Source organism: Nothoprocta perdicaria, unplaced genomic scaffold (genome assembly GCF_003342845.1).
Source record: "Nothoprocta perdicaria isolate Ctin4 unplaced genomic scaffold, notPer1 scaffold_13, whole genome shotgun sequence".
Classification (NCBI taxonomy): Eukaryota; Metazoa; Chordata; class Aves; order Tinamiformes; family Tinamidae; genus Nothoprocta; species Nothoprocta perdicaria.
The window spans coordinates 7,077,313-7,102,722 of NW_020454427.1; the positions used below are offsets into that span (position 1 = coordinate 7,077,313).

The 25,410-nt window shown below is 42.5% G+C and overlaps 1 long non-coding RNA gene across 1 annotated transcript; it reads left to right on the top strand.

Moving 5' to 3' along the window:
* The first annotated feature begins 811 nt into the window (after positions 1 to 811).
* On the top strand, positions 812 to 24,047 carry LOC112942640. The gene is made up of 3 exons (XR_003248424.1): positions 812 to 908; positions 3,932 to 3,999; positions 24,015 to 24,047. It is a non-coding gene; the product is annotated as an uncharacterized LOC112942640 (long non-coding RNA).
* Positions 24,048 to 25,410: the final 1,363 nt, after the last annotated feature.

Genomic DNA, 25,410 nt, shown 5'->3' on the forward strand with positions numbered 1-25,410 from the left:
CCTTAGGTGCTACTGTGCTTATGCATCTTAAGAGGTCTCTGCACTGTTCTTCTTTCCTCCCTGGAGAGATAGTCTGAGGACCACTTACACAGTTAAATAAAAGACACTTGAAGACAAACTAGAAAGGAAGCATTTCATTATGTGAAGCAGTCMAGCTGTGAAATGCTTTGCCATAAGCCACCACCTTGCCGCTCTTAATTAATGTAGCGCTTGGGGGGTTTGCTCTTGGACCAGGTGCTTAAAGGTTCTGAGTGTAAATATGTTCTCCTCCCAAGGAGCTCAGGCCAGGGCAAACACTGAAGATGTTTTGGCAGGGCAGAGGGGTGAGAAGCTGCAGCACAGCTTGATAGATGGCAGTCCCAGTATACTGCTAAATTTAGCAGTTCCTCTGAAGAGCCTTCCAGGATAAGAGCACATAAAGAATGGGCTGAGGTGAAAGGATGGAGGAAAATGTGGAAGTATTTAGGAAAGTCAGTGCTGCAGCATGGATGTCGGTGGCAGGGAGAGGCTGAGAGGGAGCAGGTCCAGATGTGGGGTGAGAGGAGGGGAGGGAACAGGTGGGAGCCACATCAGTCATTGGCGTGGGCTGAATGACCAGGACAAGCAAAGAGCTAGAGAGAAGAGCAGTRTAACAGGGAGTAAAGGCCATTAAGGACATGGGGGAGCAGCTGATCCTATTTAGCAAAACAGCCCAGGGGTGCTGGGAGTGAGCCTAGGAACRTCATCCTCAGTTGATACACTAGGTCTTAGCACAGAGGTAGCGAATGGGATTAGTGGCTCTTATCAAACCTGCCTGCATGTTTGAGGAGTGGTCCTGTTGAAGAACTCTGTGTTGATCTAGTGGTTTCCCCTGCTGGGTTGCTTGGAGGAAGTGCTGCTGCTGCTGCTTGATCTGAAAGCGTGCTGAGGTATTTTGTTCAGCAAACTAAATGTTTTTCTTGCCTATTTGTGGAATAAGCTCTTCTGAAAGACCTTGTTTTCTTTTCCTATAAAAGAATAGAGTGGTATTTCTTGTTGTAGGCTGGAAGCAAGATCATGTCCTATTAAGAGGAGAAATTTTTGATGTGATGATAATGGAGAATGAAAGGAGTGTTGTTTGGAGAAATATACTGTGATGTTTTCTTGGGTGAAAATGGTGAGCTCATGTGCAAAGTTGTTGTGGTAGGGACAGGACCCAAGTTGAAGAACGCGACACCTCTGGAAGAGGAGAGAATGCTCTTGTAATAAAGGTCATGCTTATGGGGCTGCATTTAGAGGGGTTCTGTAGCAGCAGCAGCAGCTGTTTGTAGACTAGTAGGACTAGGTTAGCTAGAGAGAAGGACTATAAAGTAGAAGGGGATACAGAATGGTGAGAAACAGCAGCATGCTAATGGATGGAAGATGAGGTCAAAAATGGGAATTGGAGASGACAATGTTTGCAAGGAACTTATTAAACTAATATTCTCCTTAAAAACCAAACAGATACAGACTTGCAGTTTTAAGTTGAATGGAGTTCAACTTAAAACTTACAGCTGAGGCACAGGTTGGATCCTTCCGCAGAAAATGAAAATGCCATTGATGATAGGGACAAAGTAAGAAGAAAAGAAGAAAAGTCTTGAAGAGGGTAGGAAAGACCTAAGTGAATTTCAGCGGTAGTTTCATCACAGCAGAGAAGAGATTGTGCAGGGCTRTGTAGGGGTGATGGAGATAGTGAGTACTGCAAATATCAGTAATGTAAGGGGAGACTGCCCATCTCCTCAAGTCTGTTCTCCTCCCTTTCTTGGACGTGATCCAGGCTGAGAAGTATGAGAAAACATAGATACTGTACTGGATTTTCAGGTCAAGGTATGTTTGTCTCTGTAAGTCTAGCTACAGTGCTCGAAGGCAGAAGCGTGAAGCATGATTAAGCGGCCTTTTGTGGGAGCACTTTCAAATGTAGTGGTATTCTTTCAACCAAAGTGGGTTGGGCTTTGGCACAACTTGGGATCACTTTGGACTTTAACTGMAAACAAAACAATGTCTGGTTTCTTGACCTCATGGTCTATAGAATACTTTTATTTGCCCTGAAGTTTTTCCTGCTTGCTCTGTGACTCCTAAACAGAGCAAGTGTTTTCCTTTTGCTCCTTTGAAACATTCTCAGGGAAATAAATGTTGATGCCAGCTTTAAGATAAAATATATGTGGTGGCAGGTAAGAGAGCTCCAGTGTTGAGAGCCTAAACACTGGCATGTTACAGTCAGCTCTTCTGTAGAACCAAAGTAAACAAAAAGGATTAGGCAGTAAATTAGATTTGGTTTTGCAAGAATACCCAAATAACCATGCAACGAAACAACTTGACAATGCAAAAATGATGCAGAGAGAGATAGTAGCCTAACACTGCCTATCCCTTCTCTTTCTCAACCTCTTCCGAGATCAAATCTGACTTAATAAAATAGTATCTGCTAATACATAATAGTTCAGTAGCTGAATTCCTGTGGGTAAATAGGCTGATTTTGGTATAAAATGTGTCATAAACCTGAGTGTTTTCAGTTTTAATAACACACATCAATTTAGCAAATGGCTTTAGAAATATACTTAGTCAAATTTATTTGTTGAGGCAAACTTTCAAGTTTTTGTGTTGAGGGGTGTCTATTTGCAAAAAACGTTGAGAGCAGAAGGTACCGAGAGACATGGAAGTGTAATATTAATGTCGTCCTGTAACTACAAATCCACTCAATAAGCCAGGAAAAAGGCCACCCAGATCGCCAGTGGTCTGGAATTACCTGGCCTATTAATGTTTGCAGTGTTGCAAGGTAAAGCTGCTAAGGTACTTGAACACCTGCCTTTCACAGTACTCCCATGGAGCACAGGATATTCTCCAGGCACAAAGACAATTCATTCCTTTTCCAAGAACTGGAAGTTAAAGGAGGCCAAGGAAGAGCATTCAAGAATGGTTGTCACTCTAGAATCATTTTCAAAGAAGTCTTTAGGATGGTCTCTATAGCCCAGTCCAGTGATACATTAGGATTTCCATGCTATTGTAACCATTATATGTGTGTTACTGCTTATGGTTAAAACGCACCTGAAAACACCTGATAAACATAGGAGAGCAGCAAGATTTGTTGTAAGATCTAACTAACTGTTTTCTCTTGGTCCATCCAATAGTGCTGGAGGAACCTGGTAAGCTTTCTGACATACCCATGCTGTGGATGAAACAGAGAGAGGAAGCCTCAGGCTATTCATAGCTTGGAAGCTATTGCTCTGAGCTACATCAACTGGCTTAATCAATTAGGCAATTAAGAAGGAGCTGTAGAACAGAGAGTGATGTTAGCAAAAGAGGAAGGGATAAAGTCAAGGGGAAGGAGGATCAAATAGACATCGCTTGTGGTAGAGAGATGGCAGAAATCTGCTGTGAAACTACCCTGAGTCTTGGGTGTTTAGTAGCTAGTAGGTCTATTAATTTTAGTTACCACATTTATTTTTAAAGTATTTTGGAGGCCTTCTTAAAGGGTCAGGATTGAGAAGAAAAAAAGTGGATTAGTTGTTCTGTAAAAGTTGTTTTTCTGCTTTGTTTCTTTCTACTTTGATAGAGCTCTCCCGATGAGTAATGACTGTGCCTGTAATATATGTGATGGAATTAATGTCCTCGATGAATTATGTTGTATTTTAGGATGTATATGCATAAAACCTCTGAATTCTGGTGGCTCTCTAACAAGAGAGAGGCTTACAAATGATGTAGATAGTCAAAAAAGAAGTATGCAAGAGAGGTTTCAGAAGGAAGCACTGGATTTCTCTAAGTCTGTAAAATGTGAGCAAGATCAGACCTGGCTGTCAGSGAGAATGTGTTGCTTGGCCAAAAAGAGAAGGACCTCTTACAGGATTCAAGTCTTRGGGACATACATAACTTGTTACTTACTCAGCTCTCTAAATCTCTTTCAGGAACACAAAATAAAACCGTTCTATCTTTTTTCCAGATTCTGTTCTTCAAGCTGAGACCAAGCAACTGACAGCTGAATGGAAACACGGCTTGCTGTGAGTGAAGGTAGGTGGATTTGCCTCCCATGGCGTTCCAAGCAGATGCTATTTGGAGGGCTGGCAGAGGGATGACAGTTTCTCTTGGGATAGGGCTCTGTGGCAGGGGGTCATTTTCTTTGATAAGTGCCAGCTAGCTCCAGCTGGAGGCCTAATGAACTCTGGTGACTTCTCAAAGCCATGAGGGGCTGGGTGGTTGCATCAGTACTTCTCTAGTGGCTGCTAGTATTTCTAGAGACAGTTATATAAAACTGTAATTATGAAATTGCCTGTATGATGCTAAGTATAGAGACAGTACAGACAAAAGCCTTCAAAGCATTTTCTATATGTATCTCAATCATACTTAACCTTCAGGGAAGAAAATCCCTGCTGTGTGTGTATATATGAAAATTTTCATGCCCTCTCAAGTTTGGAACAAAAATAGCTTAGATACAATTGGTTGCTGCATATTCACTGGAAATTATTGAAGCTATTGATCTAAGAACTATGTTTCAGTCATGTAAAACAGCGTGTAAAATACTCCAGGGTATTTTTTAAATGAATTTAATTTTCTAAATGAAGTGGCCAACACTACACTTCAGGAGTGGAGGGGAAAGAACGGCATATCTGAAACTTAGAATTAAGATGCATTTTGTTATTGGTTATTCTGTGGGAAGGAAAATGGGAGATTGGGCAAGAGAGGGCATGAAACAGTTGATTGGATTTGGATTCAAATCAGGTAACTATGTTGGAACATTCTTGGCAGTGCTCTGTGCTAATGTTCATGGTTTGCCACAATGGTATCAGAAAGACATGTATAGCACTTAAGAGCAGTCCAAACAGGCTAAAGCTGCTGTTCCATTAATATCAGACCACAGATCAGTTGAGGACATGCAAGTGCATTTCTGTCAAATGAACTAGAGCAGCTGACATGAAGTTTGTGGTATCTGTGCTCTCTGATGCCAGCTGAAGGAGGATGGGACAGTACCCAAGTCTATAGGCTGCCACCACAGAGTTAAATTGTCAGAATTTCTGAAAGAAGTTTAACCTACCAAATCCTGTGCTGGTGCCATCTGATGCAAGRTAATCTTAATTTGATAACACGAGCTGTAGAACTAGATTTATTGTATTGTGAAACTACAGCTCAATATCTAGGGTGATGACATTTGATATTATGAAAACCTCTTGAACAGTTTGTATGAAGCCTGAGATTGRGACTTGGGCCTTGAGCTGTGTTCTTGCTGACTTCAGTGGGAGCATGATTGCTGTAGTTCACATGGACAGACAGCCATGGAGAACTCCCTGCATTATACTTGGTTGCTACAAGATCCCTATAGGTCTAGGTTATGTCATCTACACTAGAAAAGCATATGTGTGCTGCACTGAATGTGCAGCATGCAAGGTAGTGTGTGATGCCTGAAATGTAACTGCAGACCAAGCCTGCACTTCAGGAGGACAGAGGGGGAAAAAGGGAGGCAGAGCCTGTCCATAGCATCTGAACCTAGTTTGTCTTGAGGAGCCAGTAGGTTTGAAGTAGGAGGTATGCAGTGTGGGCAAAGAACTTATTTAAAAGAAGAGTCATCTCTATTATCTATATTGTATAAATGAAGCACAGCTTACTGAAAAGGCAAATCAGCAATATAATTTTGAATTAAATAGTGCGTGGGTTATTGAAAACAACTTCTGAAAGCGTGTGAGAGGAGCGGAGTGTGTGCAGGGTGCACTTGTGTGCACGAGCCTGCACACGGTGGTGTGGAGGGAAAAGCACGGAGGGACAGGCTTGACTGCATGTGAGTAATGGGCTTGATTTCCAAGCTTTTCATCGTGAAACCTCTTCCAGTCTAAAAAGTTTCCTGTTCTTCCTGTCCAAAAGCAGATTTCATGGCAAAACAATTCCAAGACTTTGGCAGTTATCCAAACATACTTGGAGCTGTAGTGTTTTAGCTGATCGGCAGGCCCCTTTAACTTTTCTGTCATGCAGCCAAGATCTTGCTGTAGGAAGATAATCCYCAGTTCAGCTTTACCATCTGAGATAACTTTTCCTTAGGAAGGAATGCTGAGCTGTAGGAAAAAGAGCAYTTGGCCTTAGCGAATCTGGGATTTCTGTAGGCCACTAATGGGTGTTACAGGAACATCATTCTGCTTGAAAGCGAACAAACAGGCTGACTCTTAACAGGAGTTTAAAAATTGGATAGTAAGTTGTGTCTAAAAATGCTGGCTGTGTTTTACACAAATCACTGTAGGCAGCGGGTAGGGAGCCTCTTCCTTGWAGAGAAATGAGAAAATTCTTTAAAATATCTGTTTAGTAAGTCCTACATTATCACGCATCTTAATTGTAAGCAATAATAATGCATGTTTGTATCAGTGGGAAGAAAAGGCATTTCATGGCAAGYTGTATGAAATGAAACTGCAAAATTTTATGTCAGTTACTTATGCATTCTGTGTGTGTGTTGTTTTTTTTTCCCCCTTTGGTTACATGCACAATTCAAAAATCCCTATTCATTAAAGTGATAGGACTCCAGACAGCAGAATTGCCTTCAGGTACACAGTCTGCAAAAACAGATGTGAAAATTGTAGAGGAACTAGAACAGAAATCCAGTTCAGTTCAATTCAGATCAGTTTGGCTGTATATTAGCAAATGCATTTTGAAAATATTCAGTCTGAGATGCTTTTGGTTTCCATTGATTTGAGCTGCTGGTCCTTCTTTGCAGTAAGGTGGGTAGGAGCCGGGGTGCTGAGCAGAGCCTTGCAGGGCTGCAGCAGCCGCAACCCGCGCGGGGCGAGAGCTCAGGCCAGCCCCGCTTGCCGCCGCGGCGCTGGGACGGGGCCGAGCAGATGTTACTCGTTTCCAGTGAAAGCAGAAGCTCTCACTCAGTTTGTTGTTGTTTTACTGAATGGTAGCYGGCGGGGAGCTTATGTCACTAAAATAACAGTAAAAAGAATTTAAAATCACTTTGCACGTAAGTCTGAATACAGATATTATCCCCTTTATGACTACACTGTCCAAACACTCAGCTGTTGTGGGTTGTACTCATTGAGTTTGCTAGGCTCAGGCTATTGGTTTCAATTATCAATACATACAGCTTCCAGAAAACTGTAACAGTTGAATAGTTGCAGTGGTTTGGATACAGATGTCTACATTAGCTTATGTTAAAAATTGTTGTATTATACAAGTACCTATATCGTATTTATYGTTTTGGTCTTGGAGAGGCTGCTTAGTCTTGAACACGATGGCACTGTCTGGTAATATCGAAATATATTTACATACAAAATTCCTCTGGGCTAAATTACTATCTATTTTATAATCCTAGAATTATTGTGCACTTCCACTTTTATCTCTTGGATGATTTGTACTGAAGTGACCTCGATCACCAGAACACGTAGCTTTTTTTCCTCTCTCCCTTCCTTCCTTGGGGATGAGTCTGACCATAACTTGGCTCCATTCAAAAGAGCAGTGCTTGTTTTCTAAAGACAGCTGGRTTCTCACAGAGCGCCCTTAACTGCATGAAATCTCTGTACTTATTTTTCATCGGAGTTCACACTCTGCAGATTTTTATAAACAACACTGAATATCAAATATTGAAGTAACTGCAAGCAATTGGTTTATAAGTAACCTGGAGTGATTTTTACCGTCTCTGGAAGGACGCAAATTTTCAATTCATTGCATTCTTTTTATTAGATAGCTTGGGTGGGGTTTAAAGTAGGTTTTTTTTTTTTTTGCTCAAAATGAACATGACATGTCCTGCTTGTGAGMAAGCAGCATTGTATGTATACATTAAATTTATATTTGCTCATTTTTTACTAGTTCCTGTGTGACCTGACTGTGCCTGACTGCCTCTCCCTCCCTTCCTTCCCCAGTATTTTCCAGGTAAATCTCAAGTCTAAAAACAGTGCGTCTCATGTTTTTTCCCAAACTCTGCTTTTCCTGTAATGATAACTGCAGTTTTTCTAGTGTAGTAATGACTCAAGGCTGTGAACACCAGGGTAAAGAACCAGGGAACCTCGTGTCATGTAAGAGTCTGTCCTTTCCTGCTTTCAGACAACCCTTGCTTGTACGAGTCCTTTTATTCTTGCCTTCATATGAACTTTATGTGGGCTCTTCTAGATCTTTTTCTGACACAGTGCTGGTTTTAGTCAACCACATGGATGCTGCTGCTTGGTTAACTCTGCCTTCTTAGGTCTTGGTGCCATAAGATAACACTCTTTCTGAAACTTCAGCAGGTCTCCATGCTGGACAGGAGGCTTATCTRTAGTGAATTAGAACAAGATGGAGGTTTTGTCCTGAAGAGAGAATAATTTGAACAATGTTTCCACTATATATTTTCAAGTTCAAATGAGTTTAAATTCTTTTTTTCTTTTTTTAGCACAAGTGATCTCTGTATTTTACCTGAACAATTCCTTACAAAAAGACAAAAATTAAGTGTTATCACTGAAACCCCAGACCAAATGCAGCTTTCTGTTCAAGGTTTTGAAGTAAAATACTGTATTATTATTTTGGTGGCTTGGTAGGTTTGAAAAGGACATTCAGTCTGTTTTCATCCATCCAAATTTGTTCAAAGCTTTCCTTATATCGTTGAATTGTCACTAACTGCAGTGAGTTGTCCTGGATTTATGCAAGTATGTCTGACATATTCTAACACTGCTTGTTATTCTGGCAGCTTTGAAGAGCCCTGATTGCAGATAAGGATCTTCTTATGCTAGGCGGCATGCGAACAGAAAGCAGAAGAGATGTCCCTCCTCCCTTCAGATAAACTTTCACCTAATTCAGGCTAATCCTGGGAAAGCCAGGTTCTGCTCCAAGCTTTTGGTGAGCCTCCAGAGGAACAGGACCCAGAAGAACGTTGTGTGATAGCTTGGCATAAGTCAAAGCACGGCCATACATTAGCTGTGGTGTGACTAGCCACTGARTGTTCAGGCTCAGCTTTCTGCCTTCAGTGTTTGATTTCTGGTTCTCTGTTGGAGAAGCATCAGACAAATCCTGGATTTATCATACAAATCTCTAAAGGAACAGAAAAGTTTTCAGGACGCAACTTGCGTTCAGGTTTTGCCTGAACGCGGTTGTTGTAGATTTTTCTTTGGCAGGTACCAGAGGGTCTCTTTCTKTGCTTTCCTCATTTTACCTCACTTTGTGAGGGTGAATGAGCAGATTTTGTGCTCTGTTCCAGGTACTGTAGCAATTCTCCAAGGTTATGGAGGGCATAAAGGTCTGATCATCCCTTTAGAAATATGAGACCTTACAAGTCAATAAGAAAAACYCTAGGATGAAGGTCCTGATTTTGCTGAGTACTTGAATGTTAGGCCCACTAGCCTTGATGTTGAGTTTCCAGTGCTGTTACAGTTGTGGTGTCACGACATCAGTCCTAAGGATGTGTGCAAGAAAAAAAAACTCCCGAGTTTGTCAATGTGTGAGTAATAATAGAGTAAAAAAGTGAATGCTACAATGGCAACAAGCAGACTATTCTTTGCTCAGAGTACTATTGGGATAATCTTGGATATCAGATACATTATACACAATTAAAACGGTCAGTGCTCTAGATTTCTTTGTGTCAACASTGACAGTATTCTGACTTGTTTTTACCACTGTTTGGTGTTCTACAAAAAAAATACYTTGTACTGGAAAACTTAGAGAATAGTGTGTTTAAATATCCGAGTGGATCTTAGATCCTAGGGATGCCCAGGAGTAGTGTGGGGGAGGTCAACTCCAAAAAGAACAGGTAAAGCTCAGGAATGACTTTAAATAACCATTCCCTGGAAATGTTTGGTCAGTGACTGAGCTGAAGGCAAACAGAAGCAAAGAGAGGTCATCTGAGTCCTTCATGTGGCCTTGAGACACTTTTGACTCATTTTAACAAGCTCATATCGGTGTTCTGAACACCCACTAACCCCGCTAGTCTTTTAACTAGTATTCGAGTGCTGACTTAAGCACTCTGAGAAGTTTTGAGCTGCAATAGTGTGACTGGAGGGGCACAGGACACTCAAGTCGGGGGTAGTAATGTCGTGTTTGGGCTCGGCCAGAGCCCTTCTGTGTTTGGGTGATGTTAATCGTCAGCTCTTCTGGGTGTCACTGTTTGGATGCCAGGGAGCTTTGCCAAACTGAGTAGATAGTGAGTTGCATCTTTTGCCACCTCTCCCTGAGTTACATCAGGGAAGCTTTGCAATGTGCATTTGATCTGCTTCACTGGAAACAGAAGTAAATATGCTTGTTTTGTCAGGCTTATTCTGCAACTAGTAGACATGTGAGTAACAGAACAAGTCTGTACCTACTCTTATCTTGCTGCTTTTCACTGAAGCAATAAGTCCTAGTAACAGGTGTGGATACCTAGAAATATCTTGATTTTTTTTTTTTTTTTTTGGTTCATTTTCTTGGTATTTATTTGCTGTGTGGCCAAATCAGCGCCTTCTCTTTGCCTCTCTTTCTCAATGTGTGAAATGAAGGTAATGGTGCCCTGTGATTGAGACATCTGGGAAGTGCCTTCATGAGCTGGAACCTAAAAGCTAAAGGAGTCGATATCACTGTGACYTAGTTGGGAACAGTCCTGGCTTGGTCTTTGTGTATGTCAGCAGAAAACTTGACCTCAGGAGGTCTGAAATCATGACTTTTCTACTAGTAATGATAATGCAATGAAATACTTGCAAAAATCTGCATTGTCAAAAGAGCTGCACTCTTGATGTAATCACAAATGTAAGTACTTGTGCTGTTATAGGTCTGAAAGGAAATTAGGAAATGTAGTTGTGAAAGAACAGTTGACCAGAGTGCTAGGAGATGCTGACCCTCCTTTCTGTAGGAAAAGAAGCTTTGGTTGTTTTCTTTCAAGATTTGAAAGAAGATATATTCAACTTCAAAGGAAGTTCTTGAAAGACTGTCTCAATTATAGCAGCTTCTCCGGAGCCTGCACTCCAGCTTGCCCTCTGGCAGCACTACAAAGTTTGGGCAGAATTTTTCTAGCCCCAACAACTCCCTTTCAGTAAGATTGTAAGAGATACTGGGAAGATATCTATACCTGCCAGTGGTATTTGCATCGTGGGGAGTTCTCTCTCTGCCAGAATGGAGGCTTTTAAGCTGCCCTTTTTCCTCTGTTTTGTGAAAGGACCAGACTATGTCTGAATAGCTATGTGTTTTTTTAAACTAACTTGGCGGCAAAAATGCATCAGACAAAGCAAAAATGATTTCTYCTTTTGGGAAAAATAGCAACAGTCTGCTATATATTGTATTATGCTTTAAAAGGTACTTTGGGACTTTGGTCCAACATTAAATGTCCCTTGAAAAATAAAAATTGGGGGAGCTGGAGTTCAGTTAGCAAAATTCAGTAGATGTTGTCAATAAGAATGAAGAGAATTTTAGGAAATGAGGGAGGAAAAATAAAGGAAATTAAGAAACTAAGCCTTAAAGAAGAGAGTAATAAGGGAGTTTAACAACAAGCAAGTGAGGATCTATTAGCTGCTGAGATGTCTCTTTGGTATTAACTTTCCCCCTGCAGAACTGCCATGTTGGGAGGATGGGGTCCTCGCAAGTCCTTGCTTGTGGCCCCCAAGTCATTCATTATACAGCCTACACCACAAAATATCTATACTCGGCTCCTGCTGTGTACTCACTGRCTGTTGTAGCTGGAATACTTTCAGTTTTTCTTTGGAAGTACCTGGAGTAAGAAGGAGTCTGCAGAGAACTGATTCTTACTTCAAGGAATGAATTAACTGAACATTTCTGTTTTAGCTGACTGTAATTTGCGCACTTCCACTGACCACGCTTGGCTGACTGCACAGCTCCAGACTGTGTCTTGGCATATCAGACACTTGCGCAGACACAGAACGGGTCAGAGCTTCCTCTTCGCTCTTACTACATCACATGCGTAAGAGGCTGATGATCCATTGCACCATCCAGTGGAAGCTGGTGGCTTCTCCTGGGGGCTACTGCAGATCTGTCCCTGGGAGTTGGTCCCAGAGTGACTCTGGAGCTGTCCCACTATAACAGATCAGAGCTCAGTGTGTTATCTTTGTCTCTGGAGAAAAGGCAAGACGTGGTTCCTTATCACATTTGACTGAATGGCCTTAGGGTAGTGTGGGCCAGGCCTGTCCTTTTATCTCATTGCAGAGAGAGGAGCAGGAGATGAGATGTTGCTGAATGTAGGTTTAACTCCGCAAATGGGAATTAGGCTCTGGGAGAAGCTGGAATGAGAAAATCCTCCTAAGGACTGCTGTGGATTTTCTGTAGATGTCCTCATTGCTCTGACTGTGGCACCCTCAGTCCTTTCAAAGCAGAGACTGACATCTTGCTTGTGTTGCCCTTGCTCCCAAAAATACCTTGATCAAATTGTGCTCTTATTTGAGAGGGACATCAGAGATCTTTCTCCTGGTGGWTTTTGTCTCCTGCCTATGTCCAGACTGCTCCTTGGAGGGAGGAAGGATGGTAGCAAGTTGGAAGGTTGTCCTCTTAAAGCTGATGCTTTACTGGGGAGAAAAAGTCAGTGGGGTAAATGAGATTGGGTATGAAGTTTTAGAGGGAGGGCAAMAAGAAATGTAAAAGCTAGTGCCAGGAAGGAGTGTAAGTCTTTGGAACAAAGAACAAGGAAGAGGGAAGACTTGCAAAAATACTTGCCAGGAGAGGGCTCTTGGTGTATAAGAAGAATTTGTGGCTATTGGCCCAACGTAATTTGGGGGAGCAAAGGAAGGCAAGACCCTCTGCTCCCTGGAGCTCTGCTTGGGAAGATGCCTGCGGGCTCAGCAGCTGGGTGGTTTGCCCCRTGGTCACGAGGGATCTGAAGGAAAAGCTGGACTCTGTATCTGCTGCTATTTGACCAACGTTTAAAGTCCATAGTTGTATTTAAAACATAATCATTAACATCAGTGACCAAGTTTTATAACCTGGATTTGTACACAGGTCAGGAACTACCCTTCTCCCAAATTCCTGATTCTTTGCCTCGGGTAGTATTTATGTTTCTGCTTCAGACCTGCAGTTGGTACTTTACACATATTCCATATGCACTTGCTGTTCAGGTGTCTCTGTACTTTTCCCATCTTATCACAATGCTTAAGAGTCTCTTGCTTCTTACTTGTTATTCCCAACTGAAGGAATTGTAAGATTTTCTTCCTTCATGCCACAGCGTGATTTGGCCACAACCCAGAGCCCTGCTTCAGACCATAGGAGCTCTCCTAAACCRAAGGAATCCCTCCTTGAAGGTAGCTCTAGTATTTGGATATCTTTCTTCTTCAGAAGACAGCCCAGCACCCTTTGCTTCTCTGATGTTTCATTGAAATGATTAGCAAGGGCRTTTAAAACCCCCTAACAAATACTATTTTTCTTGGACATTTATGGGAAACATTGGTGGGTGAATGTGTGGTTGAATCCTATCTATGTTAAGCTCTTTCAGCATGAAGTGCTTATGTGCAATGTGGCTGCCAAGTCTGTGGTAAAGCCATGGAGCAACTCGCAGCAGCAGGAGGTGAATTCAGGAGGCAGCCTGCTCTGAACCTCCCTAAAGTGCTCCTTGCTCAGGTGTCTGTGCTGCAAACTATCCTTATGGGCTAATGCTCATCTTTCTACCCAGAAAAGGGAGGAAATAGCCCATTTTCCCCTTCACTAYTTATTAACCTATAAAATCATTGAATTGGCTCCAAAATCAAAATAGATTTTTTTTTTTCACCCAGAAGTGAGGCTAGGTGCCAAAGGTTCAGTGGTTTGTGTTGCTCCTGCRGGCAGGAGATGGCTGTGGTCAGTAGTGCAAGAGCTGCATTGTGACCTGGTGGTCTTAGTGCTGAGGGCTAAATCTCTAATGAAGTGTCCCTGTCACTATGGACGCCTGTACTAATGAAAAAGGAAATAAGAAATACATAGTTACTGGTAGATTGCAGTTTAAAATGGAAAGTAACTTCCAACTTTCCTTTGTAGAGGTGTGGGTTCCCTGGCCTGCTCCTCCTAGACACCACCCCTGTGCCTTGTGGGTGGGAGTGGGTAACACAAATGAAGCATTAGAAACCCAGGCTAAACAAGCTGATAACTTCTACTCCCCTGGATTAGCTTTACTTAAATACTTTCTTTTAACATTCTACTGTAGCTAACGTTTTGTTTGGGTAGTCGTGGAGCTTTTCCCTGCTGTCAGGAGCCAAGTGATGGGCTACTGTGTGCAGAGCCATGCTGAAAGGGTTGCTCATAGCTGTGGTGACTAACTACGGGAAGCAGGGGCTTGGAGATGGAGTCACGACCCTCTTCGCTGCCATGCTCTCCCATGCTCTCGTGGTCTCTATGATGGACTGTGTCACAGCTCTTAACATCACTCCTCTACCCTGTTGTGGGTTTTGCATTTCCCTGTAGCTTTGCATTGCTTCCTCCTCAAGGCCGGGTGATCTTGCACCTTGCTACAGTAGAAATGCCACAGTTTGCTGAAAATCAGAAGAGATTTTTTTGCGTTCTCCATCCCACCCAAGCCTCTGCATTTTCCTTCCTGTATGCATGAAATTTGTTCTTTTTGTTTGGTCATAAGGCCTTCATATTAATGCCCTGGTTTTCATTTTAACTGATTTCATTTTAACTAACCCTAGCCTACCATAAAAAGGGGCTCATAAATATTGATTTAGGGGCTCATAAGACTGATGTTCTGTTTACATGTAATGGTGTCAGAATAGCCCTTCCAATCAGTCAGAAGGCACCAGGGGATGTCTGTCTGCAGGTCTAGCCCAGAACTATATTACTCATTCCTGCCTCATTAGGGAGTTTACTGATGTTTTTTTAAAGTGCTTTGATGGTAAAAGGCATTTAGGAGATATGGGCATCAATATTATACTCAATTCATAAATCACTTATCTGTCAATGCATTGTGCTTTTTATTTCCTGAAAATGCATTTCCTGTAAGATGGTAGCATAACTGGCAAGGGAGTAAAAGTGAAATGAGGAACTTGCCAGGGACATTCACRAGTCCAGAGGTGGTTGAGTCGCGCATTGTGCAATGTGAATTGATGCCCATTTTAAACGTGCAGCTTCAACATGTCCCTCCATAAACACATTAGTGGAACGTAAGACAATAAAATATAAATATGAAGATGAGCTAAAACTGCAGCCTTTCCAGCAAAGTAACCATCAGTTGTATGGCCTTTCAGCAGGTGATGTGCAAGCAATGTGGGGTGCTGGGGAAGCATCAGGACTGAGGCTGGGAATTGGGCTAAGGATCTGTGACTACAGAAGGTCAGTGGGACCTTTTGAGGTTTATGTCTTTGGAGGCTTGGTGGTGCCTGAGCTTTGCTTTGGACTCGACTCATCATGTAAGAGAAGAGTGCTGGAAAGCACAGTTACTGATCCTAATTTCTTCATGAACTTGAAAGTTTTGAGAAGTTCAGCCTGYCACACACACATTTGTAAGCTTTTTGAGGAGAAAACAGCAAACCCTTCTGAAGGAATTGGGCAAGGGTCGAATGCAATGACATTCAGTGCTTGGCACTTGGCTGTGCCTTAAGGCATAGCCGGACAGCCAGGGATGCTGCAAAGGCCAAATGATGTTAGAATAATTCCTTGGAGTTGGAGACTCCTCTGCTTTTTCTGGCATACGGGAAGGTAGCAGAGGTGTCTGCAGGGCTGAGCTGCATCGTGACAAGGTGACAAATGGTCACTGAAGGCCCAGTTGTGCTATCTTAGTGGCAGCAGGGAGTGAGCTGTGTTCTTCCAGCTGCTCGTGTCGTGCTCACTCTGTGTAGCTGTGCCGGTGCTCAGAGCCACGCAGGGCAGTTTATGCAGGAGGATGTCACTCCTGGGCTAATCTTGCCAATTGTTTGGTTTGTGCCACTGATAGCACTAGCTGAGAGATGCTTCTGTAGCCCTTGCTTGGGTGCGTTTTACTTATTTTATAGCTATGCTTCCTTTGTGTTACCCTGCCTTGTCCAGGTGCAAATAGCTGCTRGTGGGGCCTGGATAAAAACTTCTGGAGGGCTCTCGTGGGCTGGCGGTTTGAACGTGGGGTCAGAGGCTGCGTGGTGAGCAAGACAATTGCCCCCGGCTTGCAGAGCCCCGAGATTTTCTTTCCTTATAACCCCGCTTAACCTAGCRGCTGCACAGGAAGGTCTGCCCTTCTGGTTTACGTCTTCTGGCGCCCAGCCGCGCTCCTGCGTGCCGCAGTGCAAGTGACTCGCAGCCCAGAGGTGACAGGAGCTCCCAGGCGCTGCTGCCACTGCCCTGCCCCAAAGAGGGGCTGGGGCTGACTTTAGGTAACCTGGCCGTGTTTGGCTCAGAAGTCCCTCCTGGTTTGCTATTTTTTCAGTGTGGGATTTGGATTATCCAGCAGTGCCTGCGTCAGCTCAAGCCTATTACTGGTTACATAACATAGCCCCCCACAGGAGCCTTGCTTAGACGTTGCTTTAAACTTCATCTTTGGACTTGGTCCACAATGTGCCAATGTGGCATGGCAACTATGCATATATAAACTTGATCGTATCTTTTGCAGTAGAATAAAGGCTGATTTCAAGACTGGCTCAAAGTCCTGATATGGAAAATCTGGCTTTGCGGTAGCACCGTGATGGACAAAWAGGCTGCTCCTCATAAAAGTGGTTGCAGTGCAATAATGACCTGCAGCGTGTCAATCCACAGGCTCTCACTAGAACAAAGAAGGTAGGAAACAGTGCTTAAGATGTTAACRCACATCCTTTTCATAAAGCAGGGCATTTATCCTGGCATGTTTCTGTTTCTATCCCCAATGCAAAGATTTTGCTGTTGCTATTGACCTCACCTGGAAAGTGTGTAGTTACTCTAAGCAGCAGCCTGATGAAATTTAAGGTGGATATACTCTCAGCTACTTGATGCTTTAGTTACGTTGATATACCGATAAGGTCTGCAGTCACTATGTACTCTTCTTATTTSTGAACCTGTCCAGTCAGGATAAAATGCTACTAGTTGCATGTTTGCGAGCTGTGCTGAGGTCTCTTGATTAAACATCACTCCTTAATCTTTCGGAATATCACTTCCATTGTGTACTTTCAGATTTTGTACATATAAACGAGAATATTCCCCACTGCATGGTTTATTTGACCAACCTGGATATTGGTTGAATGTTTTTTCTTTCCATTCAACCTAAGTATTCTTGCTGCTTGTGAAACTTGTAGCACTCTGGCATTACTAAATATGTTCTAAAGGAGCCTACTTCAAAAGYAGACACACAAACCAGGTATGAATAAAACAATTAAAGGAATATGAAAGTCTTGAAGTYAGGTTCATGGTGAAAATGAATGCCTCTTGATGTCCGTGAAACAGCATATGAGTTCTAAGCTTATATTTCTGAACAGGAAGGAGAATTACTAATCCTGACTTATCCATCACAAGCAAGTGCTTTTCTGTGACCTGAAGGACTAAAATAAATTCCAATTGTTTGTTTTGGAAAAGAATCAATTTTCTGTTTGGAATAAAGCAGACCAGAAATGTGACTCCTGCAGGAGAAAGGGGAAATTTAGAGGGTTTCAGAAACCCCCCAGCTCTCCCTACTGACCTCAGCTTCTCTCCTCTGGCCTTATTCCCACCTTCCAAGAAAAAAAAAAAAGGGCCCTAGTCTGAGGTTTTATAAAGGAACACTTTCCATTACGTAGAAGCTGGAGCACTTTTGTGCCAGAAAATTACTGAAAGAAGGAACAAATGTGCATTGAACTGAACAAGAGCGTCCAAGGAAGACCTTTTTTAAAGTAGAGATTTAAGCCTAAACTTGGAGTTGCTGGCTCAATGAAGAAATGTGTGTGGGGGGATTTTTTGCTCACCTTACTATGCTGATAGCAGTATCTTAGATTTCAGTGGAAGTAGGACTGAGATTACCAGGCTAACTTGTCTGAGATCCTGAGAGTCTCTGAGCATCATAACTTAACTTGTTTCCATTTGCTTCTGTGTGACTGGGAGTCTTTTGAATTAGAGTGCTATACTTATCTGAAAAAAAATGCGAGTAAACTTTAAGCTTTTTTTTTTTTTTTGATGTTTCACTATGCTTTTGGTTTGTTTCTTGAGGATGATTGCAGGGTTAATTAGCTGGGCAATTGTGACTGGGTGAATCAAAACCATGAAACCAAAAAATGGCTAGAGATCTGCCTCCCCAAATTTAGACYGATCTTTTTCTAACTAGAGATGCTACTTGACATGATGTGGAGGCCCTCTTATATTTGCGTGTTTTGCAAAGAAGCCTCTTTAACTGTCCTGTGCTTGTAACCTCACACCATATGTGCAGTTTGTGGTGGCACCCGTTCCAAGATTCAGTGCCATCACTCTAAATCCTTCATTTAGATGATATGAAYGAAAGAGGAGAGGGTCTACCAAAGAAAGGTTAGTGTGTCTCTGATCCTAAATAGAAAGACAAGAAAGACTCTTGTTGGGAGTAAATGGGCCATGGCTTCAAAATGCTGGAGTGGAAATCCAGGTGTGTGACCTTAAGCAAGATCATGTATATGCTGGACATCCTCCTCTGTGAAATGTGGCTGATGGTGGATAATAGGGAACTATCCCTCAGGTTTTATAAATGGAGAATCCCTAATATCCAATGTTAGAACTTGTGTTGTTGGTACTGTCAAACCAGGCAAAAAAACAACAGAACATCCTTTGATTTCTAATCGGTATATAAGGATGCAGGGGAATGTCTTAAGAATTTCTGAAAAGAATGGAAAATCTATTTTGCTATCCCAACAACTTTAACACTAAAGCAGGTAAATTGCTAGTAGGACATAAGCTACTAGGCAGACAGAAATTCAAATACTTATCACTATTTTCCCTCTCTCAGCTGACTTGCTTCTGTGCAGGTATACATTGTGTGTGTGTGCATGCTTCTGTGTGTAAGGAGGTGGAAATGTGTGGAGTTAATATGGGACTAATACCATATTATTTTTTTCTGTCAATGGAGAGTTTGGATCCTTSAAGGAGAAACCTGGGTCAAACCAATTTGCAGTGGTATGATAAAAATCGGTAAATCCTGTGCAGATGCTGAGGGAAACCTGTTTCCTGCAGAACTTGCACTTTAAAACAAGATGCACTCTTAAGGTCTGTGTGAGTTTTAAATCTGAGAGTACAAAGGATAGCTATACCTGGGAATGTGGGAAAACTCCTGCCATTTTACTGTAATAAGTAGCAAGTAAAGCCTCTCTAAGTAGCAACAGACCTAGGTAGCACCCTACACCCTTGTAAGCTATTTATATCCTAATCCAAGTTCTCTTGAAGTTAGTGGAAAGAGTTCCATCACTTCTAGTARAAGGTGGATGAGGCTATGGGCTAACATCCATGTTCATGTGCATGTCTTATCACACCGAAAGAAGGCTAAAAATTTGTCCTGACTTACTAGTTACTATGATGGTAGAGCATAGAATGGAAGAGCATTGGTGTAAATGCTTGCTCGTTGTTTCCATTTTCATAGTTCTTGTAAAATTAACACATCAGAAAGATCTGTGTGGCTGGAGATCCCACGCTATAGTAGGTGAGCACAATTTTCAGGGAACATTTGTAAATTTTCCTGAAGTTCAAGAAGATTTAGTTCTGACTTCATGTTCCAAATGGCTGTATAGTGTTGCTGGGTGCTGTCAAATCTTTGTTGCTTTGTGTGCAAGGCTGGGCTGGACTGTTGTGACAGGAAGGACTTTCTGCATGGGGTAAAGCCGTGTCCTCTGCCGCTTCTTGGGAATGCGGTAGAGATCCTTTCAGCCTCATGAAAGCAAGATCTCCGACAACTCAGCGTAATCTGTGACTGCTTCAGGGTTGATAGCCTGGGTTTTGATGAGATTTTTTAAAATTTTGTTTTCCTGCATTAAGTGGAGTAGATAAAAGGCTTGTAGAAGGCCACTTCTCAACTCTAAGGGAAGGGGTGTGGGGGGGAAGTGGGTRTGCTAAATGAAACAGAATGAAATTCTGTTTCTAAAAGCTAAAACACCTTTTGGCTCCACCGAGCCAAATCTCACCRAGGAAACCTATAGGCGGGCAGTTAATGACCCAAACACAAATAAAGTAAGCAAAAACTTAGTGCTCTGTGCTTTTTAGAYAACTTTCAGTTTGCCATAACTCAGTCAAGTCAAACTGATTTTTTTTTTTTTTGCTCTGTTCCTCAGCAAAATCAGTGTTTTGTGCCAAATGATGTATTTCAACTCCACGTAATTTCATCTGCAAGTCTATTTTAGTCTTGGTATTTTTTCCAGCTCTCCATGCTAATCTCCTTGGTCCTTATTCTCCACAGTCACTTTTGGGCAAATGAAAGTAAAGTGTCTACCCCACATGTGTGGGCAGCAAATGCTCTTGTAATGGAAGCTGCAGTCAGTACCTGAATCAGTGACTGCAGTCCCACAGGCGAGGTGGGAACGGGAATGCAGCGTGGTGTTCTTGTCACCTACGTGACCAGGCAAATGGACCCCATTCCTGCATGACCTTGAGGCGAGCGCTGCCGCCGCCTGCCCTTTGCACAGCGAAGCCGTGTGCGCAGCAAGCGAGCGCCAGTGCCGAGCGCCCAACGGAGAGGCAAGCAGGGCCCCAAAGGCACCGAAGGGCCTGGCAGGGCAGTCGGTTTTGGAGCACCACAAATGTGTGCGACTGACACATTCTTATGCGGTGTCATCTCTCGTAGGAGCACTTGGCTGCTGGCTTTCCAAACACCACCTCAGGGGTTACTGTGTCCAGGTATTTCAGTGTTCAGGGCTTTCACTTGAAGCCTCCAGTTTCAGTCTGTGCTTGGTCTTTGCTTCCTTCACCTACTCTTTTGGTCTCTTACTTTCTTATCCCCTTTCTTTTTCCCCTTCCACTGGGGAAATTTATATATATGCTGCATTGGCCTGGTAGAAAATATATCCAAAGAGTGACCCAGGTTCTGGCTGTCTGTTTTCGGAGGCACTTCACAACTCTGTGAACAAGTTTTAGCCATTAAGAACAATGATTTTTCAGGGTTGTGTAGTAGCATCTAGAGCTTATGGAGTTTATTGGTGAGTCCCACTTCTGCTTCTTAATTGACATCATGAAGTTTGATAGAGGCAAGAGCCGTTGTGCTTGCTCATTCTTATAATAAAGCAAGACTTTATTATCACAAAAGTTTAAGTACCATAAAATGGAAAAAAGTTTATTAGTATAGAGAAAATGTAGTTAGCATTTTGAGGTGATGCTATGCAAACTAATTGAGGAATAAACGATCACTGTGAAGAAAACRGAAACAGACGTGAAACAAATGATTGCTAAGAAATAAAAGAATAAGTAAAACAACCAAGTAAGAGCTGGAGCAGTGCTGAAATGAGCTCTCCAAGGTGGGAGTTGGGCTCTGCAGGAGAAGGAAGCAAATCTTAAGTAGGACAGTGGTGAGGGCCGGGGAGGCTGMAGGTCAGAGGTGCGCGGCTTGGTCACCCGTGCTGTGTGGAAGGGGCAACGTGGAAACTTTATTTCAGAAAAACTGCTCTGTGTCCCCTCTCTAAATCCTGCTTGGGTCCATGCGCCATGCCAAACTCCATGGTATCCGGTGCTTGCTGGCAACGGCACTGCCAGTAATTAGTTGTTTCCTTAGGTAGCCAACGGGACATGTGTTCAACATGTTAATTTGATTGGTGGTGGTTTATGACATAGCCAAACTGAAAGATGCTTATTTTCTGCTTATCAATAATATTTTACCAAGGTAAGAAGGGTGTATTTAGCCTACTTTTCATGTCTATTCCCTGTGCAGGGAATTCTGAATAGGGAGGTTTGTTAGTCTAAAGCCAGCCCGGTTTCTTTTGCAGTGCAGAGGAGCTCGGTGAATCGCACCAACAGAGTGAGGAGGGTGGATTTGTTTCCACCCACTTCACGAGGCAATCCATACAGGTACTTCATGATGAAGGGCAAGAAACAAGATGTTCTTTTAATCCCTGGATATTGGCTTTTATTCCAAGCAAAAAAAAAAAACAAACAAAAGAAAGCTTGCTTGCACCCCACGAAAACAGTCCACAAGGTACATCTGTTGGCTCTGCTGATCTTATCTGCATTCGCAAGCCTTTTGTTAAAAGCATTCTCAAGGCTTATCTTTCCTCGGCGTTAACCTGTGTGTTGGCTCTAACTCTCACTCTTTCTAAACACAAACTCGTATTTTCRGTTCCCTTCCTTCGCTTGTCCAGCAGGAAGGAGTATAACCTAAACCCTGAGCTATTGCAGCTGGCAGCATGAGTGTGTTGGGCTTAATCTTCCCTTCCCACAGTGCTCAAGTGCAGGGCCAGGGCAACTTGTCTTTCCACAGTGGTGTGGGAATGCTTGGTGAGACTGGTATCCAAGGATATTCTTGTAGCAAATGGGGCAAAATGAGAAAATTCCATGTTTGGTAGCTTGCACTGGTGGCTCTCGTGAGTCCTGTCCCTGTGGGGATGCAATGCAGCTGCTAATCTGCAAGGCCTGCTGTCCCACCATCCCATACAGACGATTGCAGGCTTCTCATTTGGCATCTGGGTGTATATAGATGAGATACAAGGCCCTGCTTCCAAAACCTCAGTCTTGCTTGCAAGCATCATTTAATTGCAAGTAACATACATGAGATGGTAAATGGTAGTGTCAGGATGTATACATGTGCTCARGTATGCATGGATGTTTTCTAAAAATGGAATTTTCTAAGAATGGTTTGCTGAAACCTCTTTTCACGTCAGGCACTCATATATAATAAGTTGGGGGAATGCACTGTCTTGCTGGCAGGTTAGGGGAAGGGAGAACAGTTAGCYTTAGAAATCCCTCAAAAGCAGGTATTTCCCACAATAACATGAGGCTCCTGGGCYTGAACTTGAGCTTGTGCCACAATACTCAGTTTTGAGTAGAGTTTGGATATGTGAAGAATGTGAAAACATGCTGTGCTCTTGGAGGTCATTTCTAGTAAATGCTCCCAATATACTGTAGCCTTGCACTATTTTGGGCACTGCTGTTAGTTTTTGTTTTGGACATATTCTGGTGAGCTGTAAGCTGTACCAAATAAAACATTTTACTCCTTTCGTAAACAAGGCATTCAGCAGAAGATAAAGTATTTTATTTCTTGCCACAGATACTTCATTACTCAGTTGGAGTTTAAACATAATAAATATTTAACTTCTGAATCTCCTTGCGCTTATTATGTCTGTCTAATATTTTACTGAATGTCCAGCTAAGCACGCTGAACATTATCACTTTGCCCATTTCCTTGAGGTAGCTGGCAGTTCCACACTGCAGGTGTGCTCTGCGGTGCCTGTTCTCAGGCAGCTTCTGGCAGGAAAGAATGCAACCCTTTATCTTCTCTGTGTCATGCCACGGGCTGACTTTCCTGCGGACAGAAGTGCTCTGAGGAGCAGTGACTGGGAAAAGGCAACAGATGAGAGTGCTTGACTYGTCTCTACTACCTGGACAAAACCAGCAAAATATCGTTAGGTTTGTGGGTTTGTATAAATGACTCTCTCAGGCTTGGTGCCGATTGTTCATATGAAGCTAGTAGTAAACTTCCCCAATGATCYACCTGTTTCACGCAGCTGAATATTCAAGTTTCTTTATCTACAGCATAGTGAAGGAAGCGGGGGAATATGCACCGTGTTTACGAAGTGCAGAGTAGTAAACAGGACTTCTGGCAAATGGACTGGCTTTAGTTAGTACAGTTTAACCAGGTTGTTTTCTTGCTGCTGGCTTTCCCAGTCTTATGTCATTATAAAAGTACCTTGTTACTTGAGAAAATAATATTCTGCCAGCCTGACATAAGTGAGCTGAATCAGTCATAGGCAGGTTGTCTTCTTCCTGCTTGGACTAAATACTGTTTTAAGGAGATTCCTTTATCTCAGTGTTGTCTGGAATTCAAACTGACACTGTAGCACTGTAGAAATGGCAATTCTTCTGTTCTGAGTGTAAACTAAAAGGAGGCTTTGCCGGTTCATACAACAAAACAAGAAAGAAAAAAACAACCTCCAAACCCAACATAGTAGGAATATGTTATACAGATACGTCTGCTATTTTTAAGCCGGCTTTCTCATTTCCATTTTTTAAAGTCCTCCCTAAAATTCTCACATATGTATGCACACATATGTAAGCACATGCATATAAGAATATAGATCATCTCTCCAGCTTTGCAGTAGAATTTTTGCTAAAGGTTCGTTTYTTTTCTGTTTGATGTACAGGGGATTTCCAACGAATTTGGCCTTCCTGTTTAGATATCTCCCTATTCAGAAGATCTGTGTTTCACACAGCACGTTAAATTTATGACTTCCTTTCTTATCTCTTTCCAAGTTGAAGAACTATTATAATGAATGTGACCAAAGCAAAGTTCGGGTTCCTTCTTTGTTATCCTTTGTTATCCTCATTTGTGACATCAGTCTGGGTACCGGCTAAATAAATTTGTGTCTCTTGCCACTGAGAAGTCTGCTTTTGAGCATGATATAGTATGTTCCTTTTCGAGACAAAAAGATACTTACAGAGTAAAATAGAACTAAAACAAAAGCATTAAAAAAAAAGTTTTACCAAACAAACCAGTTAATTTGTTGCAAACCTATTGTGTTTTATTCTAGGCTCTTCACACAGTAGTGTTYGTTTATTTCCAAATCTAGCTGTCCTGTAATCTCAGAAAAAGAAAGTAGTTCCCATTTCCCTGTTTTTTTTCCCCAAAGGGCTTGCATTTCCCCAGAAACATGTCATAGATCTCTGTGAGGATGGAGGTCCATTGGTGGTGGTGTCAAGGCTGAGTGGCCACCAAAAAACTTTAATGGCCTTGACTCTACCCTGGGGACTCCTTTTCGGGCACCCTCTGCCCAGGGACCTGGGTGCTCCATCCAGGGCCAGGCCTGAGCACCCAGAGCTCACCAGGGATGTCACGGTGCCACTGCACCCAACCCTGTTCCTTGTTGTCCCACCATCCTGCCCAGTTTGCCTGGGTGGATCCTGAGCTGCGTTGTAGGCAGCTTGTGTCTAGCCCTGTCTCCTGGATGAGCCCTGGCCTGCATCCTGTCAGGATTTATTCCTTTCTTAAGAGTTAAAAACCTCTTACAAATGCACAATGGAAAATATTCCATTCAGTTTTCTGCTGAAGAGTGGATTGAAAAAGACATAAGTAACTATGTCTACCCTGGGGATCCAGTAGCTCATATTTTTTGATTGCAGTGTATACKAGACATTTTAGAAGTGCTTCTCTACAAAACATTTCTTTGTTTTTCTCTTCCCTTGAGCTTCCAAGCAAGTGTAAGCAGATGTAGTTACAGTGCAGCAGAAGGCTAGACAGTTTGTTTGGTATAAAAAATGATACCCTMGGGATGGCTCTCGGAGAGGAGAGACTTAATTCAGTATGGTGATGTACGTGCCTCGTAAATCAAAGTGAGAAGAATAAAGCTGAGCGATAGTCTGGCAGGTGCTTAATTTCCTTCAGCAATGATAGCTAATCTACATGATGATAATTCGATAGCAATGTTACTGGGCAGAGCAAATGCTTGTATTGAAAACACTGAAGTACGCACCCAGTCCTGAAGYAGAAATAGCCTCTTTTGGATACTTCCTATTAACAGAATAATCTTCCTGTTACCATAA